Source organism: Harmonia axyridis, chromosome 3, assembly GCF_914767665.1.
Source record: "Harmonia axyridis chromosome 3, icHarAxyr1.1, whole genome shotgun sequence".
NCBI classification, from domain to species: domain Eukaryota; kingdom Metazoa; phylum Arthropoda; class Insecta; order Coleoptera; family Coccinellidae; genus Harmonia; species Harmonia axyridis.
In genome coordinates, this window is record NC_059503.1 from 13694297 (window position 1) to 13716547 (window position 22251).

Consider the following 22251-nt stretch of genomic DNA (forward strand, 5'->3'; position numbering starts at 1 on the left):
CATCGTCTGTTTCACATTTTCCTTTGCCTATCGTTTGGTATTTATCCTGTAATTGTCCTCAGCGTCTTCATTTCCTTTGTTCTTAAGATTTTCTTTGTCAGCGATATTTCAGCTCTTATTTTCGCGCCATAAGTCATAACTAGTCTCACACATGTTTTATATATCCTTGACTCACATTCTGTACTCAGATGTTTGTTCTTCCAGATTGGATATTTCAGATGTCCTGAGATGGCTTTGTTGGTATGTTTCTTCACTTCTTCGAAAACATATTTGAAAGAGGAAATTTCCAGAATCCAGAGGGAACAATGACTAGTGCCATCTACGTAGAAAACATCATCGAACCAATCATTGTTCCTCTGCGCAACGACTTTGGGGAAAATTTCATTTATCAGGATGATAACGCCCCACCACAACACAAAGGGTTCAAAACATTCTTCAAGAGAAAATTATCTAGAGAATGAGCTGGCCAGGAAACTCGCCAGACATGAATCCTATTGAGCACGTATGGAATTACTTAGGGAGAGCAATATCCAATCGCCAAAACCCACCTCCAACTTTTCAGAAATTGAGTTTAGCCCTTCAAAAAGAATGGGCAGTGATTGAAAGGAGAGGTGACTATACGGACTATTGAATTCGGATTCAGTTGTGGATTAACTGTAATTAATCAAAAATAAATAATCGATCATAGTATTCGTACTGCGTGGGTACCAGAATCAAAGACTTCTTTTATGGCTGTACGAGCACGAGTACGAACAACACTTGACCAGTTATTAAAGCATGAAATGATCCTTTTTGAACACAGACGGAATAGGGGTACGAGTACATACTTGGAAGCTGTTTACAACTCCAACCCTCGACTTAATTTTCACCAATTACAAATGCTCAATTTTGAATAATAAATGGTTTCTATGAGACAGCACTTGTCGGCAAAATTTTTCGAGTTCACCCGCGGCAAAACTTGACAGTTGGTGCCATGAAATAATAGTTATTTATAATACAAGTGCAGAAGGCATTGATATTCTTCCACGAGTTCAAAATTCAAAAACGAGCCACGAAGTGGCGAGTTTTGGAATGAACGAGTGGTAGAATGAGCCTTCTGTACGAGTATTATACATTATTTTCTCTAATTCATTGCATTTTCATTGAAATTAATGAAATATTTCCATAAATATAATTTAGTGATTTTTGCATTGAAAAATGTTGGTTGGCAGAACTGATTTCTTTAAGGCAATTTGATGAATTGACAGATAAAGCCGTAGCGGAAAGTTCGGATGCCAACATAGAATAATAAAATATAACCATGAAAACTGTGCGTTTTTGATATATTCTCGCACGATTTTGTTCTACAAGATGTGGAAGAATGAACGGAATAACCACAGAATTAGAGAAACACTTTTATACTATAGTATGTTTTCAATAGCATAAGATATTTTCTCTAATTCTGTGGTTATTCCGTTCATTCTTCCACATCTTGTAGAACAAAATCGTGCGAGAATATATCAGAAACGCACAGTTTTCATGGTTATATTTTATTATTCTATGTTGGTACTCCGAACTTTCCGCCACGGCTTTATCTGTCAATTCATCAATTTGCCTTAAAGAAATCAGTTCTGCCAACCAACATTTTTCAATGCAAAAATCACTAAATTATATTTATGGAAATATTTCATTAATTTCAATGAAAATGCAATGAATTAGAGAAAATAATGTATAATACTCGTACAGAAGGCTCATTCTACCACTCGTTCATTCCAAAACTCGCCACTTCGTGGCTCGTTTTTGAATTTTGAACTCGTGGAAGAATATCAATGCCTTCTGCACTTGTATTATAAATAACTATTTGTGAGTATGTTTAATAGGTTGATTACAAAGAGTATACCTATATATTGTAAACAATCCCGCATTCTTGCGGATCCGGGGGATTAATAATTTTCATCCCGCGGATTTGCGGCATTGATCTTTGAATAATAATTAAGGATTAGATTCCCTAGTAGCGACGACTCTTCAAAATTCGAACCAACAGTGATCTCCATAACTGCTGCTCAACGACCGGCAATAATCTCCGGGTACGCCATCGGTACCGAAAGTACCACCGCGGTCTCAGCATCCGCCGCTGCTCGGCCGATAAAGTTCATCAATAAATTTCGAATTTCGTTACGTGCAAAGCGCGCTCCACCCGTCCAGATCCGAATGGTTTACTGCGGGGCAGGTTCGGGTCGACCAGGGTCAGTACTTCGCAAAAATCTGTACACGCCATCACTCTTTGAAATTACGGCCGGACGAGTATTGCAGCGCCAACGTTGTATAGTACAGTTAGGTCCGTTGGTCGTCTGGATATCCACGGCAGAGAGAGAACTATGCAAAAAATGTCATTCATGAGATTGCTCACACCCGCATTTCGTGGCCGTTCTGCCGCCTTGTTCACCGCCGCTGTGAGAAATTATCGTGCCAAAAGTCGAAGACGTCCACGTTGATCGCTCAACTCTTTGATGACGGTGGGTATAAGGTTGGTTGAGTACCTAACAGGAATATCACGATTTGGAGATGATTCTAAGATGGGTGTGTGTGAAGGAATTCTGCCTCTGACGGAAAACTAACATCTGCGATCGCTTTTTGAATTAGTAAGCCGGCAGATCTACTTTCCTGGTGGATCTTCATAGTCAGCAGATCTACTTAGCTGATAGATCTACCTAGTCGATACTTGACGGATTCGAAAAATTTGTTACTCGGTTATTTTTTCGAGTAAAATAAATTTAGTCACATAGCAATATTGATAATCACAAGCTATACATAGATGGGGGTGATGATTTTGGAAGCAAGTCTCCACACGTACCGCAAAATCATCCGTAGATCTTTGGTTAAAGTGTTTCAAAATCATACAAATGATTTCTTCGGAACCTCTCCAAACATCTCGAGAAGTTTCAATAATCGATTATCTCAATTCTAGATATCACTTCTTATTACGCCACAACAAGGCCTTCCTTACATTCTTCCACTTCCCACAAATACCCTCCCCACCATTCCAAAAACCAACGAAATAAACCAACGAATTTTATTTCCTTCCATTAACAAGCACCTTCCAATAAATATTCGATATCTAGTATCTTCGCACTAGTGATGACGTACGAATATCTCATACGTCAATAATTTTCTCACCTTCACAACCAATTATTGAATTTCGGGTTTCGAAATCGACTCGCATAAATATCTTCTTTATCGGATGCTGTATATATATATATTCGGTCTCTCTGGACTCAGCCGAAACCGCCAGCTTACATCAATTACTGAGCGGTTGAGGAATAATTTCATTTACTTTGAACACGAACGACGGGTTCACCCAGGGTCGGGTTGACCTACTTAAGAGGGATTACCACCACGTGGTTTTTCGCGTATCGGTCAAACTTTGGTACCCTTTCATGGGGATTCATCAAGCCAAGTAGCTTGACATTTCAACCAACTACATGACTTGAAAATCAAGAGGTGTTAAATTACAAGATCTTGGAGGCCAATTCACAGGTCCAAAACGTGTCTTTCAATAAATCAATTGTGGCACGAGCTGTGTGACATGTTGCGCCGTCTTGTTGGAACCACAGCTCCTGGATATCATGGTTGTTCAATTCAGGAATGAAAAAGTTAGTAATCATGGCTCTATACCGATCACCATTGACTGTAACGTTCTGGCCATCATCGTTTTTGAAGAAGTACGGACCAATGATTCCACCAGCCCATAAAGCGCACCAAACAGTCAGTTTTTCTGGATGTAACGGTGTTTCGACATACACTTGAGGATTAGCTGCACTCCAAATGCGGTAGTTTTGTTTGTTGACGTAGCCATTCAATCAGAAGTGCGCTTCATCGCTAAACAAAATAAAATGGACGTAGTGCGCGATACGTATTTCGCACAGAACCATTATTTTCGAAATGAAATTGTGCTATTTGCAAGCGTTGTTCAGGTGTGAGTCTATTCATGATGAATTGCCAAACCAAACTGAGAATAAATCACTTGACAGCTGTTAAATCGATCGCCATCTTGAACAGTAATGCCAACTTGAAGTTATATACCTCGAAAAAAAAACACCCGTTATAAGATGCCTCATGTGTCTTAGATCCTGGATGGAAAATTATGAAATCAAATGAAGCCTAGAGGTTTCTCAATATTAAGAAACTTTATTCTTTCATTATTTTTTATCTTGTTATGATTTATAGTGATTTCATTTATGCTTCTATTCAAAAGTTGATATTTTCGGTTTTTTCATACAATAAGTTTAACGAATAAAAGTTTTTTTTGCAAGGTCCCTTCTCTTTTCATCATTTTTTTTATTGATGTGACACTACACAATAAAACTGCTGACAATCAAGTAGCTTGATATGATTCAAGTTCTTGATAAGCAAACTTTGTACGGTGTACGAAGTTGTATATTCATTTCATCTTGTTTTTTTTCGAAGCAAATAATTAGAGGGCAGCACTGCACGACGGCTTTCACGAAAAAATAATTTTACCTCTTTTGTGATGAATATTCAAAAAATATATATCAGTGCCTTGTACAAAGTACATATCACAAATTTTTTCTGCGAAAAACGAAAAGATACCAATTTTTGTTTGTTTTTTCATTCGAAAATTAAAATATTCACTTTCTTACATATGGATTATTGTTTCACGGAAATTATGTGAAAACCCCATGAAAATTGTCTGATTGAGGTTGGAAATCAATCTTGTTTCAAATGCCTTGAGCTGTCAATGACTTCCTCAAGGGGAACATAAATCTGTTCAAACTGTCAAAATAAATTGCATATTTCAATGTCGCAACCCTAAGAAACACAATAAACGCAAAGTTATGAAAACGCATTCTTTCACAAACACAATCCATCAGTTCCTGGCTCATCACGTGATATTAGGTGAGAATTATTGAGTTTTTCGAGTTTTTTCATATTTAATAACATATTTTTCGTGAAATTGATATACACCGTAAAATCCATGAAGACGATGAATAGGACAATATTTTTATACCATCTGGTAGATAGTTAGAAAATTTAAGAGAAAAAAAGATCGTTGTCAGATCAGGAATGTTCGGTGGCTGCTCGACAAGATTTAATCCCATAAAGTTTATGTAGACATATCAGAACGAGTATCTAATGGATTATAACATAGTGAACAAAATCCACGCAATTACAATTAGAAAAGCAAACACTTATCCTCGGATCATTAATTTCACTTCTACGTTAAGGTTCACCTCACCCGATTTCAAGTGCACCTACCACGAAATACGCCTCTGTATGAGCGGTGGATTCATCTGAACGGTTGTCAGATGTTTTGGCGCCGGATCTTTGATCACCACGTGGTATTGACCCCTCTGAGCTTCCATGGTAGACTCGCAGTCGTAACGAAACCTATATGACCATCTGGAAGTCCATCTAGGGTTAATTTTGAACCTGCTTTTCTCACACTTGCACAGAGTCGATGTGCAACTTATTCATCGACGAAAATAACGAACACGGTAGAAAATTTCGCCCGTGATCCGAGAAAATGGTGCAATAGCTTACATACGGAAGAGTATCAACACGAATTTTTTCGATTTATTTAGAAAACATTGTATCGAGTTTTTATTGTACTCCTTTTTCACGGTCCTGATTGATAATATGTTAGATGAGCTCGGAGAAAGCGTATGTCTTAAAGGAAAAAGAATTAAGGAATTTCAATAATGGATTATTTTTGTGGAAAACGTACTATACGTTCTTGGTTGTGCCATTTGAATCTGTATATTTTTCTTCATGCAGATCATCGACAGTCTAACGATTTTCAAGAAAATAAATATTACTAAAGTAAAGTAAAAATTCTAAAGCTCACTTATACTTCACGTCAGTCAGCTTTAGAACGCTTCTTAATTCATGCGCGGTTTGAGACCACATAACTGTCTATAGGAATATTTGTCATGTGACTTGTAATTGTTTTCTGTTAGTTCTTCTAGATAGGAAGATCTGATAATGAGATTCTCTTAAAATACTCTATAAATATTATTATCTTAATATTGAAACTAAATTTCCATCTAGTAAGATCTATTGTTACGAAAATATTGGGCATTTTTTCGATGTTCTCCAAGAATTTTTTATTGTTATGAAATTTTAAACACATCTACATATTTGTTGTCACACAAATATTAGGTTTTATCGATATTATGACTGAAATATTGATTATTTCAGCTTTTTTCTGCCTAGAAGTTCGTTTACCATATAACTTTATAGGATGTTGCGTTATTTCAGTTTTAATCTGATTGGTTTTGAAATGAACAGGAAATGAAAGGTTTTATATTTAATAGCCTGCTATCTCTGGCCATCTGTTATCCTTTGATATTTGACAAGTGAAAACTCTGTCGGGATTTGAAGATATTGATGTGGACAACATTTATTTTCCACAGGATGGCGCTAGGTGCCCCACAAGCGAAGAAAAGTGCAAGGATCGTGTTATTTCTTTAATATTTCACCATTGGCCACCGAGATCTTGTGATTTAATACCTTTCGACTTTTTTCTTGGAAACGTGTGGAATAAGATTTATGCAAATGCTCCACGATCAATTCAAGATGTTAAGGATGGAATTCCTGAAGTTATCGAGGACAAACAGCTGCAAATGTGCGAATTGCTCATGTAAAATTTCATGAAAAGGATATGATTGTTGCAACCGTAGCCGTGGATGCTATTTGGCTGATATCGTTTTCTATCATTAATGGAATTCCTTCCTCTTTACAATGAAATACAAATCTATTGATTTCTCTTAAAATATACTTGTTTTTTTAATATCAAAATGGAACACCTTTCATTGCAAAACCCTTTATAGTTGAGGCTCAATAAATCCGTTAGTCTATAGGTCTATAGACTCCATGGAGTCTATAGACCTATTTTCAAACTCTCCAGGTTCTAAAAATAATAACTACGAAGCATATTTCATTCAATTGTTCCATATTTACAATGTTTTCGTACTTATCTATAATCAGATCAATAAATTGATAGCTTGTTCTATCAAGACAGTACTTGGAGTAATTGATTATTACTACTTGAGTTGAGTTTGAGTACTACCTGTCAATTAGGTTATTTGCTGCATGTCAGTTGTCAGTTCATCTCAAGTACGTTCCACGGTTTTACGAATACAAGAATAATAATTTCGAAGAAAAAATCTGTTGAAAATGTTGTATTACTAACGGATTTCCGAACTGTTCCTCACTTGTAAAATTTATCATCAACTGCCAAAGTTTCAAGGAGGTCCAAGTCAATTTTTTCTCGAATGAATAATACGTTTTATAACTGCAAATAAAAAACCAACATTCTTCGTGTAAGTGAGAATATAAATCGAGATGGACCCCGCAGACCAAGAACGCCCTTAAAAATAATCAGCTATTAATGTTGAAGAACAGGTTACACCTTGCAAAACTCAAGAATACATCTGACTGCCTTCAATTTGATTATACACTCATTTATTATTGGGTGAAATTTCACACTTCCAACCAATTATTATTCGCTAATAAATTGTCGATCGTTTATTTAAATTACTGTCTTCCATATTCTTCAGTTTTCTGCAGCAGGATATCAGTTTAGCTTGATTGAGCGTTTGAAGATTTCATCTGCTTCAGGGGTTTCAGTTTTTTTTATTCGAGTATAGGAGATTGAATGAAGTGATTCAGAAATAAACAACTGTTCGAATGAATGAATCACGGTTTATACCTGGATCAACTGTTTCAAGGTGTTAAAAGCCTCATTATTGGACCCTAGGCAGAAATTAACGATCTGCTAAAATTGTACCTACATATTTTACTTTCCTCCCAACACCTTTGTTGTTTTTTCAACCACACATTTGTGATTTTAACAATACATATATGAATTGGGTTCATCTCGAAAGAAGAATATAACAAGATACACTGAATCAAAAAACGGAAATCAATCGAAATATTGTAAATATTTGAATCAGATTATCAATTTCCTCCTCAGTGCATCAAGCATATCGAAAAGTTCGATGGCATTCAGATCTGGTGAACGGAGAGCTAAAAAGTTCTACCTTTCGAATGAAGAAATTCTACATATCGCTTGAAATAGTTACTTGATATGATCAACTAAATCTCAATTTTTCTCTCAAATACCTATTAGTGAAAGAACGTGCCGAAAGTGGTTTCAACGCTTCAAGAACGGTGATTTTGTCGTCGAAGACCAGCATAGCGGGGAAAGAGAGAAGGTTTTCGAAGATGCAGAATTGGAGGCATTTCTTGATCAAGAGTCGTGTCAAACGCAACAAGAATTGACAGGATCATTGGGAGTGATGCGCAAGCCATTTCAAAACGCCTGAAAGTCATGGAAATGATTCAGAAACAAGGAAATTGGGTGCCTTACGAGTTGAAGCCGAGAGATTTTGAACGGCGTTTGCTTGCTTTTGAACGGCTGCTTGCAAGGCAAAGACGGAAGCGATTGCTCGCATTGTGACTGGAGACGAAAAATGGTTTCATTACGATAATCCCAAGCGCGGAAAATCATGGGAATATTCCGGCAATGCTTCCACGTCGATGGCCAAACCGAATATTTAAAGTTCCAAGGTTATGTTCGGTGCTCCGTGGTGGGACCAGCTCGGCCTAATGTATTATAAAATGTCCAAACCTACTGAAACAATCACAGGCAATCGTTATCGAACGCAATTAATGCGTTTGAGCCGAGCATTGAAAGACAAACGGCCGCAATACAACGAGAGACATGATAATAGTTATTTATAATACAAGTGCAGAAGGCATTGATATTCTTCCACGAGTTTAAAATTCAAAAACGAGCCACGAAGTGGCGAGTTTTGGAATGAACGAGTGGTAGAATGAGCTTTCTGTACGAGTATTATACATTATTTTCTCTAATTCATTGCATTTTCATTGAAATTAATGAAATATTTCCATAAATATAATTTAGTGATTTTTGCATTGAAAAATGTTGGTTGACAGAACTGATTTCTTTAAGGCAAATTGATGAATTGACAGATAAAGCCGTGGCGGAAAGTTCGGAGTACCAACATAGAATAATAAAATATAACCATGAAAACTGTGCGTTTCTGATATATTCTCGCACGATTTTGTTCTACAAGATGTGGAAGAATGAACGGAATAACCACAGAATTAGAGAAAGTGATTTTACAGCATGACAATTCGCGACCCCATGTTCGAAAATGGTCAAGACATACTTGGAAACGTTGAAATGGGAAGTCCTACCCCCCGCGCCGTATTCTGCAGATCTTGCTCCATCGGATTATCACTTGTTTCGATCAATGGCACACTGCCTGGCCGACCAGCACTTCCGGTGTTATGAAGAAGTAAAAATTGGATCGATTCGTGGATCGCTTCAAAAGATGACCTGTTTTTTCAACGCGAGATTCGTATGCTGTCCGAAAGAAGGGAGGAAGAAGTGGCCAGCGATGGACAATACTTTGAATCATAAATGTAAAACCAGTTTTTTACAATAAAGCCTCGAATTTCGTGAAAAAAACGGCGAAAGCAAAGTTGTATACCGATGAGGAAAAATTTAAATTAAAAAAACGGATAAAGAGTAAAGTTAGTAAACAAATAAAAATTAATCCGCAATACCGCCCTGCGTCCACAATCGAATACACATCTCAAGATCGACGATCTGACCGAACATCTATCGTTTTTGCCCAGATTTCAAAAACGCAGAGCGCCTATCGTCGCGCACTGCGGCACCGTCTTCAATTTTTCGTCGTTCGCTTCGCGCACACCGTCGGCCGCTGAAATATCGCGCGATTACCTTCTTTCTGTCCCCTCCTTCCCTCCAAGGGGAAAAATCTCCGAAGAATTTTGATTTGATTGGCACCGGGAAGCCGCCTCGCGCAGTTTAAAATATCATCACAACCTTCTAATTTGATACAGAATCCGATGAATGAAAATCACCGCTGGGATCTCGCTCCTTCTCTCTCTCACTCTTTCTCTGTCGTTGGGAAATTACATTCGTGAGTTCAATAATCGGGAATGGGATAATTATGATTTAACGACCAGCGCGCGGGGTCCATTGGTGTCGGCTGGTTGTTAGCGAGGACCGCCGGCAATCCGGACTTATATGCGGTCGAACGTTTTCCCGTTTTTCGTGGATACGGACCAAACGGACCTTCAATTAGCCGTTTATCTTTTTTTCTTCGTGCTGGTCCGGATTGCGGTTTGGTGCGTTGTTAACGAGATGGAAGATTTGATTGATAATTTGGCGGCGGTGTGTTTGGTAGTTGGTGGTTGCCGACAGATGGCACATCAGGTTACGCGGTACTATAAGAGATGTGCTGGAATTATTCGGAAACCAGTCGAGATGAAACGTTGATTTTTGACAGAAGAAACGCTTCGTGTTAGCTCTGGACTTCTTTGTTTTTATTTGTCATAAAATCATTGATATCAATTCATTTGTACAAAATATTAATAACTATGCGTGATTCAAATGAAAACATGAAAGTTAACAGTTTCATATCCATATGTTGATCATCTGCCGATAACCTGTTACTTTTTATAGTAACACATTAGTCAATAAGACCTGTACCTGACCAGTAATTTTTCTTGAAAATAAGACTTTATTAGGCCAATTGAAAAGTCCGTGGTCTGATGCACAGATCGCGGTGCTAGTATTAAATCCATATGATTTTTAGTTGATACCAATCTTAAAACGATGTGTGTCGAAATTTGACAGCAGTCTGACCATTAGTTCGTGAGATATTGAGTTGTGAGTGTAGCTACTTTTGTTATTTAAAAAGGCCGAAAAAAAAGAATTTCGTGTGCTGATAAAATATTGCTTTTTGAAGGGAAAAAATACAGTCTAAACAAAATCTTGGCTTGATGAAGAGTTTCCGGGGTCTGGCCCAGGAAAATCAACAATCTTTGCTTGGTATGCTGAGTTTAAACGTGGTGAAAACAGCACCAAAGACGGCGAATGCAGCGGGCGCACAAAAGAGGCTGTCACTGACGAAAAAATAAAAAAGCTCACAAAATAATTTTGAATGCCGTAAAGTGAAGCTGATCGAGATAGTAGACATTGTGAAGATATCATCTGAACGTGTACATCATTCACGAATATTTGAACATGAGAAAGCTGTGTGCAAAATGGGTGTCGCGCGAGCTCACAATCGATCAAAAGCAACAACGTGTTAATGATTCTGAGCAGTGTTTGAAGCTGTTTAAGTGGAATAAACCTGAATTTTTGCGTCGATATGTGACAATGGATGAAACATGGCTCCATCATTTCACTCCGAAGTCCAATCGACAGTCAGCTGAGTGGAGTGCACACGATAAACCGAATCCAAAGCGAGTAAAAACACAACAGTCAGCTGGCAAGGATATGGCATCAATATTCTGGGATGCGCAAGGTATAATATTCATTGATTATCCCCAAAAGGGCTAGACCATCAACAGCGATCATTATATAGCGTTTTTGGGTCGTTTAAAGGATGAAATCGTTAAAAAACGGTCCCATTTGAAGAAAAAAAGGGCTGTTTCAGACAATGCGCCGTGTCACAAATCAATGAAAACAATGGCAAAATTGCATGAACTTGCTTCGAATTGCTTCTGCATCTACCGTATTCGCCAGATCTAACGTTTTTGAAGCGTGTATCTTTTTGAAATCAAATAGCATAACTTACTGAACACAAACGACATAAGAAATTTCAAGGAATAATACACAGTATTGCCATTATAACCATTTCAAATTTTATCTTTCCCATTTGAAAACCCTGTAGTTTATGATAAATTATTGGCTTGGTTACAAATTTTCCAGAGGAAGCAACTGCCCAACTTGTTGCAGAGTTCCAATTTTGGTAATTCGATGCGACATCAACCAGCTTTCTAGCCAAATTGACGAACATTGGATGCAACGAAGTAATTCAAAAATTGCTACGCCCATGCAGACAATGTCCAATCATCTTACCTAATTAACATCTCAAAAACAGATGCCCCGTGTATACTTCTCGGATATTTCCTGAATATCAAATTGGGACAAATTTGTACGGTGGACAATTTTCGACCATCTGGTACCTTGGCAATTTCGGATAATTGCCCAACGTCACTTAATTGATTTGTATTCATGAACGAATTCCACGTTGGACCGACGAAAACCCCTTTGGGAGACGGCAGCAGCAAAAAACGGGAACGCTTAAGAGACCAAAGGTGTTATTATGAATTTCAAGGAGATGTTTTGGCAGCCGCTCCTCTACATCACAGGGCCGCGAGGGAATATTGCTGCGAATATGTCGGTAGTTCCATGTTAAATTTGATTATATACGGCCTGATAGTTTTTACTCGAATACGGGGTTTTCGGCGATTCGATTTATTTCGGTTTGACCAAACAAACTAAGGTGGTGAGAGGTCTCACAGAAGTCTTCGACAGCCAGGATACACAACATTGAACAGAACAATTTATTATATACATAATTTAGTTTTTTGTTGAATATAGGAACTCAATTTGACCTCTCCTAAAGTCTTGCTTTGGAAGTTATGTTCCCAAAATTTCGAAAATTACTGGAGGTAGGACAATTTTCATTCAGATTCTTTGATGACCTATGAAAATTGGCAATAGGAGACGAGAGACACTTAATTCAAAGGTTTTGCAATTTTATTTAGAAATATGCTGAAAAATTTTCTAGTTCGTTTGGCCGTAAAAAAACAGTTGGGAGTAATTTTAATGAGAGTCTGAACAAGTCCTAACGATTGGGATGTTGATATTGTTTATCAATTGCTTCTACACAGTTATTGAATTCATGATCAATTTTTATGTTATTTTTTTGTAGCAAATAGGGGGTGAAATGAGGTAACACCTGAAATGTCTTTGATGACCGTTTCAGTTCAATAAACGTTGTAAATCGTAAAAGTCCTCTATTTGATAAACCGATGTATCAAAATCAGAGGGAGGCACATGAGGATCTCTACAGCCCTGGAAAGTGATTCCTCTATTCTTCAAACCGATGCATTACCTAGTTGTCTATACGTGTGCTCAAGAATGTCCTGAAAGAAAAGTCAAAGGGAAAGAAATTCATAGCACTAAGGACAGCTAGCCACGCTGAGGTTCCTGGAATTATATAGCCAGGAGTTTTTGCTAACATGGGAGTGTCGTAATACCTTAAAAGAACTGCCTAGAGGCAATAAAGTAACTCTACTCTAGGTACGGGGGATTGTGCTATCGAAGTGAACGAAAAAGCCAACGAAGTGAAAAAAAGCATCAAGGTTAAAACCTGTTGGCCTTAAGCCTTTCTGTGGGCTTGGAAATGATCAATATAAGGCATAGGTCCAACAATGGTAGTTGGACAATAGAATCACCCTCTGAAGGAACACTCCTGGCCTTGCTCAGGCAAAAAAAATGTGGTGCTTCTACTGACCTATTACCAGAAAGCTCTTGAAGATGCCTCGACCTGAGCTTCGGTTATGGTGGTACTGCCGATAGGACACTGTCAGTTCAAATATCTTTTGTATTTACCACAATTTTCAGTCATTAGATATCTAGGTGAGATTTGCAGCATCTGTGGAATGGAGGTAGAAACAGCTGAACACATGGAGTACAAATGTCCGGGGTTGACTAGTCTAAGAACTACTCATATGGGAAAATCAGTCCTGGATACTGGTAACATCAGAAAGACTCCTTAGGACGTTAACACTCTACTAACTCAACCTAGTAACTTACTCCCTTCTACTCTCCTCCTCCCAGTTTTATACCTAAGTTACAACCATCAAATCATAGTGTACACCGTTAATTTCTTCTTCCTTTTCTTATTCTCTAAGTGGTATGCCTGGGAAAAGATACCTGCACAATAATTAGAGTAGGGGAGAGATATTCTCTATTGGATCTTTTTGAGAACTTTATGAATATGAAAGTTGTATGCACAAGTACCATGAAAGACCATTGTTACACTAATGCAAGTACATTTATATTAAGTATTGTGACGACAAATTCGGCTAGACTATTTATATTATGTCTAATTGCTTTTTGTCACCACAGCTCAGTTTTCGCTGAATGATAGGGCGCTCAAAAGCTCCCGACTTTCCTCATTTCGGTTAATTTCAAGTTTTTGTGAAATTTTTGATTGTGTTCTGCATTATTTTGGCGGAATTAGAACAAAACGCGTTTTTGCCATCGGGCTGCACAACGTCCAAAGTCATTTACGTCGGATTTCCGCATAATTCCACAACGAAATCGTAAATAAATCAAACACGACAGGACGATTAAGAAAAAAACGACGCGACCCAAAGCCGTAATAGTGAAATACCGCCCGAGAAATGCGGACATTAATAAGATGGTCGCCGCCGCGTCGAGTGACCGCGTTCACCGAGAAATTTCTTCCTCTTCTTCTTCATCTCGTCGATGGCCACAACAACATCGTGTTTTACATGTTTACATATTTGCGTCCGGCGCGCATAATGAGGAAATGGCTCATCGAAATGCGAAAAAAAAATTTGATTTATCATTCAATTACGAGTGCGTGTCATAAAGCTGGCTGGAGATCGGTGCTAGCACGTGTTGGATCGAAAATTGAAATTGCAATTTGTAAGCGTATTCGTTAATTACATGCTTCGGCGAGTAGCTTAATGGCACTAGCGCCTTTTAAACTCGGCGAGATAGATTGGCGAATTTGGCGATTAGTCTAGTAACATAATGGTATAAGCCAGCAGATCTACCTCGTAGGTAGATCTATTTAGCACACAGATTTTCTGTGCTTAAAGAACAGCATTGTCCACAAACCAGTCTTGATAAGTATATTTATTTTTGCTTCGTTTCTAAGAGAAAATTAATAGAGCCTATGGAGCATCAACAATGGCATTGCAGATTTCATCTTAAAAAATAAAGGATCAAACCCATATCTTACACTCAAGCTATATACCTACCCATGGAAAATTTCATCAAAATTGAATAAGAATTGTAGAGGTTAAAACATTCGCAGATACACAGACAGATACCAACCCAAAGTAATTCAGAATAGTATTTTTCCTACAACTGCTATGAAAAGTAGCGTATTCTTCATAACTTACTCAATTTCGAAACTATGTATTGCTCATACTGTGGGAAATATTATTTCTCACGGCACTTTGCCCACACCTCGCTTGGTAGACTAATGAAATTGGGCTTTTGAGTCGTTTCTATGGAAACGCAATAAATTAGCACATACTGTCAACGAAGGCCATTTTGATTTGAATCAAGTCCATTACTTGAATTATTGAAATTTGTGCAGTTGTAGGAAAAGTATAGTGTGCAACATGTGGAGAAAGTCCTTTTCTCGCTCGTGTGTTTGCGGCACTCGCCTTTCAGGCTCGTGCTTTCAGGCACAAACTTCCACACTCGCGAGAAAAGTTGGACTTTCCCCACTTGTTGCACAATATACTATTTTCCAAAAAAAACCTTCTTCTCATCTCCTTTACATTTAGGCTATTGGCCTTTTACTGCTCAATCTCAATATAATTCACCTCTGGTGAGCCTTTTTGATCTGCTCTAGCAGGTGGCACTCTGCCACTCAGAAGGTTTTTTTTATCATTACACAATCTCTGTGCTAGTAGAAGATTGGCTTTAACACACTTTCTAGGAAAGTGCCATCTTTGGTCTCTTGTGTTTCCATCTTACTGCTCAGGTCTTTCAGATGGTCCGCATAGTTGTAATTATCTAGCTTCAGTCTTTTCTTCTGGACTATATACCATTCCTTGTAGACCGTGAATCGGTGGTTATAAAAAGTGTATCTCGTGGGAGATACCAATACCATATTAGAATTTTTGCGTCGATATGTAACAATGAATGAAACATGGCTCCATCATTTCACTCCGGAGTCCAATCGACAGTCAGCTGAGTGCTGAGTGGATTGCACACGATGAACCGAATCCAAAGCGAAGAAAAACACAACAGTCAGCTGGTAAGGTTATGGCATCAGTATTCTGGGATGCGCAAAGTATAATTTCATTGATTACCTCCAAAAGGGCGAGAGATCATTAAAATATATGTTATATAGCGTTATTGGAACGTTTAAAGAATGGAATCGTTACAAAACCCCTCATTTGGAGAAAAAAAGGCGCTCTTTCATCAAGACAATGCGCTGTGCCACAAATCAATGGAAACAATGGCAAAACTGCATGAATTGGGCTTCGAATTGCTTCTGCATCCACCGCATTCGCCAGATCTGGCCCCCAGCGACTTTTTCCTGTTCTCAGACCTCGAAAGAATGCCACCAAACGTGTCTTTCAATAAATCGATTGTGGCACGAGCTGTGTGACATGTTGCGCCGTCTTGTTGGAATCACAGCTCCTGGACATCATGGTTGTTCAATTCAGGAATGAAAAAGTTAGTAATCATGGCTCTATACCGATCACCATTGACTGTAACGTTCTGGCCATCATCGTTTTTGAAGAAGTACGGACCAATGATTCCACCAGCCCATAAAGCGCACCAAACAGTCAGTTTTTCTGGATGTAACGGTGTTTCGCCATACACTTGAGGATTAGCTTCAGTCCAAATGCGGCAGTTCCGTTTGTTGACGTAGCCATTCAACCAGAAGTGCGCTTCATCGCTAAACAAAATGAAATGGACGTAGTGCGTGATACGTATTCCGCACAGAACCATTATTTTCGCAATAAAATTGCACTATTTGCAAGCGTTGTTCAGGCGTGAGTCTATTCATGATGAATTGCCAAACCAAACTGAAAATAAATCACTTGACAGCTGTTGAATCAGTGGCCATCTTGAACAGTACTGCCAACTTAAAGTTAAATACCTCGAAAAAAACACCCGTTATGAAACGCATCAAATGATATTTGTCGTAAACGATTCGCTTGGTGTCTGAAACGATACGTGTCGGATAATATGAATCTACGTTTATACTCTAGTCTCCGCACATAAAATACCCGACATTTCCACAAATTCCTTCATTTCCAACCGATCCCAGCGACCGGCCCGGCCGTCCCATCAAAGCCAATACCCATCTCATCAATATGAAATATCATATGTCCTCTCTCGAGCAGAGCGGGGTACTTGTAGCCGGCGTTTTACGATCCGAATAAAATAAAGTAGCCGTTCTTGTCCGGCGAGAAACAATGGCTCCTTAAGGCCCTCGGAGCAAGTGCGCAAGCCGCGCGTATAATAAATTAATTTCGATGGTCCGCGAGCGGCGCAAAAACATGCCCTTTAAGAACAAACACACATTACTTATGCGATGGGAAGTTTCGGAGAGTGACTGCCTAACCGCGATCTTCGCGACCGATGTCGCTCTGGTTATAATTTACGAGCGTTGGGTTATGATGGATCTGGATGGTTTTTTGCCAAGCCAGTGCCGAATCCAAGGGCGTGGATCTTTTTTCTTGGGTGGGAAGGATAAAAAAAAAATTCGCCGCCCTGTTTTGCCTAATTCATCTGGATCAATAAAATTCAGATTTTGTTGGACAATGGACTAGTTTAGTGATGTTGATAATACTATATTTGACACGATAGAATTGAAATATAGAGCAAAACTGATAAATCAATGAAAAAATTTTGAAAATCCATCAATAAATGACTGAGAAATAGATTATTTAAATTTACGTATTTTAGAGCGGAACGTCTTTGGTCTCCGACTCGTCTGTGACGTCACGCCACTTGCCTGTGATCGCTACACCATAAATTACGTTTAAAAACTTAGCCGCGCCAAGACTCTCGCGCCGTTTGTAGTTGTACAGTGTAGTTTTAACTCGAGTTTTGTTTTTATGTCACCATAATGGAAGAAGGCTTCGTGAAAAGACAAAGTGACAATTTACCTAAAATAGATATATTCGCAGTGATGGAGTTTTTTTCTTCAAATCCATCTTATGTCAGTGCTGAAATAAAAGGAGTTAAACTTTTCAAGTAAGTATCTACTTTTGAGTTTGCTTCATCATGGTTCAACTTATAACGATGATTTATTCAAAAAACATTTCATAAACAGCTTGTAGTTGAGTACTGGTTGTTAAAGTCTATCCATTATCAATGGCAAAACATATTTATGTGAGGAGTAAAAAGAGAAAAAAGTAATGCTTACTGCCCGTATAAATTTTTTTTTTTATTTCAGCCATCGTGTAACGAACAAAACACGACACGAACGGCACAAGTGATTGTACACCAATGAATTCGTAAGCACTCTGCGAATATCAGTCGCCTCGTGTAAGTGGCGTGACGTCACACACTAGACGCTGCGTACTATGAAATTATTCTTCCAAGCGCAACTTCAAAGTCCCATAACTTTTTCATTTCTAGAGATATTTCAATGATTCACATTTTTGTTTCATTTTACTTAAATTTTTAGAATTAATCCTTAACAAAAAAATAAAAACTAGTCCATTGAAGGTTTGGGTTTGTACTCAGAGTAATAAACATAGATAGAGGAAGCATATGTCATTTTCAGTAAGCAAACCCCCAACATCAGGGCCGGCGTTAGGGGTGGAACAGTGGAGCTACTGTTTCAGGCGGCAATTTAGCCCAGCTTGTGGCCGCCTTTCCTTATTTCTAAAAAAATACAGTCTTGATTCTTAAAAACAACATGAGGTTGGTCCGCTCCGCTGCGTTTATCAATATTCCCTGCAATCAAAATCTCCAAACAGTCTTCACTAAGACGCCTGTTCAATAAATAACACATGGCAACCCAACCAATACAAGCAGCATCTATTAGCATTAGCCTAATTAATAGAGGGATGAACTGCACGTTCTTGATTTCGCTTTGAATCCTGTTATTCCTCTCAGGCATCTTTTCAATTTCAACGAAATCGTATTTTAGAACTTGAAATACCCTTTTAAAATTTATCAAAGGACGTTCTGTCAGATTTCATTAGAATTATTCAAAAGTACGACGCTCTCTAGTAAAATGACAACATACGAGTATTCCTTGAAAGTGCATATTAGTAGTTAATTTGTATTTTCTTAACTAGTTGAGAGCGCCGATTCGATTTCAATAAAATAGGCGCTTGGTAATTTTATTTATTAAACTACAAGGCGTGATATTTTCACAAAGAAAAAATTTTCACGTCAAAGATATATCTCGTTTTATCAATTGACTTAGCGCCCCAAAAATTTGGCGCCCCGGCAAAATGTCCGGTATGCCGGTCCTGGCGGCGGCCCTGTCAGTTATAATTTACGATCGTCCAGTTATGATGGATCTGGAATTTTTTTGCGCCGCCAGTGCCGAATCGGCAGATTGTCGGGCGATAAGGATGATGGGGTTAGATGAATATTTCATCCGCGTAGCCCGTGTACATGATATATCGGGTGTCCCAAGGTGAGTGGCCTATTAGATTATTATGGAAACTATTGATAGTAAAAATTTCAAATTTTGTGGATAGATATTTGGCCATATAAGGTACATTTTTAAAATAATTTCACATTTCCATTGTTGCCGGATGTACGACAATTTGGCAACAACTTTGTTATTTTGAATAGGACATCCGGTATTTCTATTTTTTTTATGATACTCCATAAAATATTAAATCTATTCACTCTTACTTTTCCATCCCTATCTTCAACGGTTTTTGAGTTATTAATTATTTTTCGAAATTTTAGATCAAATTGGCGTATCACAAAAATGACTCTAGTTCGCTCAATATTTGAGATTTAAGTCAGAAATTTTGCAAGTCGTTAGATATTGATCTGATCTGTGTCACTGCTTTTGAATTATGGTCGTCAATAATACAGGACGGACCAAAAAAAATCATCATTTGCCAAGTTACAAAATTGTAAAAAAGTCTATTTTTTCAAATTAGGCACCTAGTATATTTTTCAAATTTTGGAATCAGTACAACACACTCTACAATTTTTCTATTCACGTCCCTATACCTATCTCAACTGGATTCCGAGTTATATGCGTTTATTAGATTTCACATTGATTCAATAAGTGTTAATTTCTTTTGTATTGTTATTTTCTCTTTGTCGTTCATAGATCGATATATCAATGAATCAGTTCAATCCATAAATGTCAAAATAAACAATTATTGCCTAACAGGTGTTTTGTTCCGAGGTTTTTCTATAAATAATGACTCAAGAAAGATATACACATATAACGCATATAACTCGGAATCCAGTTGAGATAGGTATAGGGACGTGAATAGAAAAATTGTAGAGTGTGTTGTACTGATTCCAAGAATTGAAAAATATACTAGGTGTCTAATTTGAAAAAATAGACTTTTTTACAATTTTGTAACTTGGCAAATGATGATTTTTTTTGGTCCGTCCTGTATTATTGACAACCATAATTCAAAAGCAGTGACACATATCAGATCAATATCTAACGACTTGCAAAATTTCTGACTTAAATCTCAAATATTGAGCGAACTAGAGTCATTTTCGTAATACGCCAATTTGATCTAAAATTTCGAAAAATAATTAATAACTCAAAAACCGTTGAAGATAGGGATGGAAAAGTAAGAGTGAATAGATTCAATATTTTATGGAGTATCATAAAAGAAATAGAAATACCGGATGTCCTATTCAAAATAACAAAGTTGTTGCCAAATTGTCGTACATCCGGCAACACTGGAAATGTGAAATTATTTTAAAAATGTACCTTACATGGCCAAATATCTATCCACAAAATTTGAAATCTTTACCATCAATAGTTTCCGTAATAATCTAATAGGCCACTCACCTTGGGACACCCGATATACCGCGTTGTTTTCCGACGCGAAAATATCAAGTTTTCGTGAGTTATAACACGTATTAAGAGACGGGGCGCCGGCCACTTATGACAGCGGGAGCGCAACGATCGATCTGTCAGACGGTGTGGCTGGGAACGGAAGCTGGAATCTTCTTGTTGGATGATCGCATGTTTATTAATAATTTATTTTGATGAATGTATTTATGGCCAATTCTGTCATAAATGAAGAAATTTTAAGTGAATACAAACTTCGATTTTAGAAAAACATCTCCAATAACTAATGCGTTTTTAAGAAGATCGTCATAAGTGTCATTCATGTGAATATGCAATAGACGAAGAGTCAAACAAATCTTGCAACGCACCAAATGAAACTGGTAGAATCTACGATACATTTTCATTTGTTACATAGGACGCTATACATGCATGATCATAGATTAGACAACAAAAACTAGAGAAATCGACAAGAAAGTATCTTGGTATCAAAGTTTACCTACTGACTCTGTATGGCAATGCTCAAGATGTTAGCCACCCAGAAGCCTCGGGGTCGAATTCTCTGGAGACCACTTATTTTTTCTACTCAATGCCGCTTTTTAAACGATTTGATACATTCCACAAGATAGCAGGAAATAATAAACTATTGTGTAAAATTTGCTTCGTTTTTCAAGTCATACGTGTCACTCATGTGAATATGCAATCGACGAAGAGCCAGTCGAATGCTGCAACGCGCTAATGAGGAGTACTAGAAGAATTTATGGGACAATAGATGTCCATTGGCGTATTCATACGTTGTCGCCCAGGAATTCTTCCCGGGGACGCTATACGTGCATGATCATAGATTAGACAACAAAAAACGAGAGAAATCGACAAGAGAGCATCTCGAATTGAAATTTTCATGATATAACTCAGTTTTTCAATCGGCTTCCCCATTTGGAGCTGCTGACTGGCCGGTCGGCCAATAACACTATAATAGGCAAGCAAAGCCACGCTGTCTGCGATTTTCCATTGGAATTGTAAAACCCGTCTTTGTCAAATTTGGTATGGTCTCCATCGTCGGCACACGCGTAAATCTAAACTGGACGTTGCGGGAAGATTACTAATTACGAGAATTAATTGTTATTTGCCTGGCTCATTGTCGTGTTCGCTTGGCTTTGTCTCTCTCTCCTCTTCGGATGGCATTTCTGCCTGCTGTCGATTTGCCTCGCGGAGGATTTTATTGATGACATATTGAAGATCACGTTCTGGGCGCAGAAAATGCTGCATGGGAACTCAGTGGCGTGTGAGCGTCGATGTCCTTTAGGCCGTATGTCCGGGATTCTTTGTTATGCGTGTTTAGATGAGATTTTATCTGAGGTTGGAAAAAAAAACTGAAAATTTCACACTATGGTTTATTATTTTCCTTTTCAATGCGCAAAATATTTCGGAACTTTGCGAAAAAATTTGAAATTATCAATGAATATTCAGGGGCCGCATTTGATTTGGGGTCAATAATGGACAAATAAATTGTATTGTAATTTCGAAATACGAATGAAAATTCAACGTTTATGGAGGTCTAATGGCTTCATTTATTGAACTAGTTGAATTTGGTAACGATGTAAACCCAAATATTTCCTTAAAATTTTGTAGTTTGAGAAAAATT

The 22251-nt window shown here is 37.9% G+C and overlaps 1 protein-coding gene across 1 annotated transcript in view; it reads right to left on the reverse strand.

Annotated features, from left to right (window-relative positions):
* Nucleotides 1-22251, reverse strand: part of LOC123676933 (serum response factor homolog) — a 119532-nt gene that overhangs the window by 4293 nt on the left and 92988 nt on the right. The window lies entirely within an intron of this gene.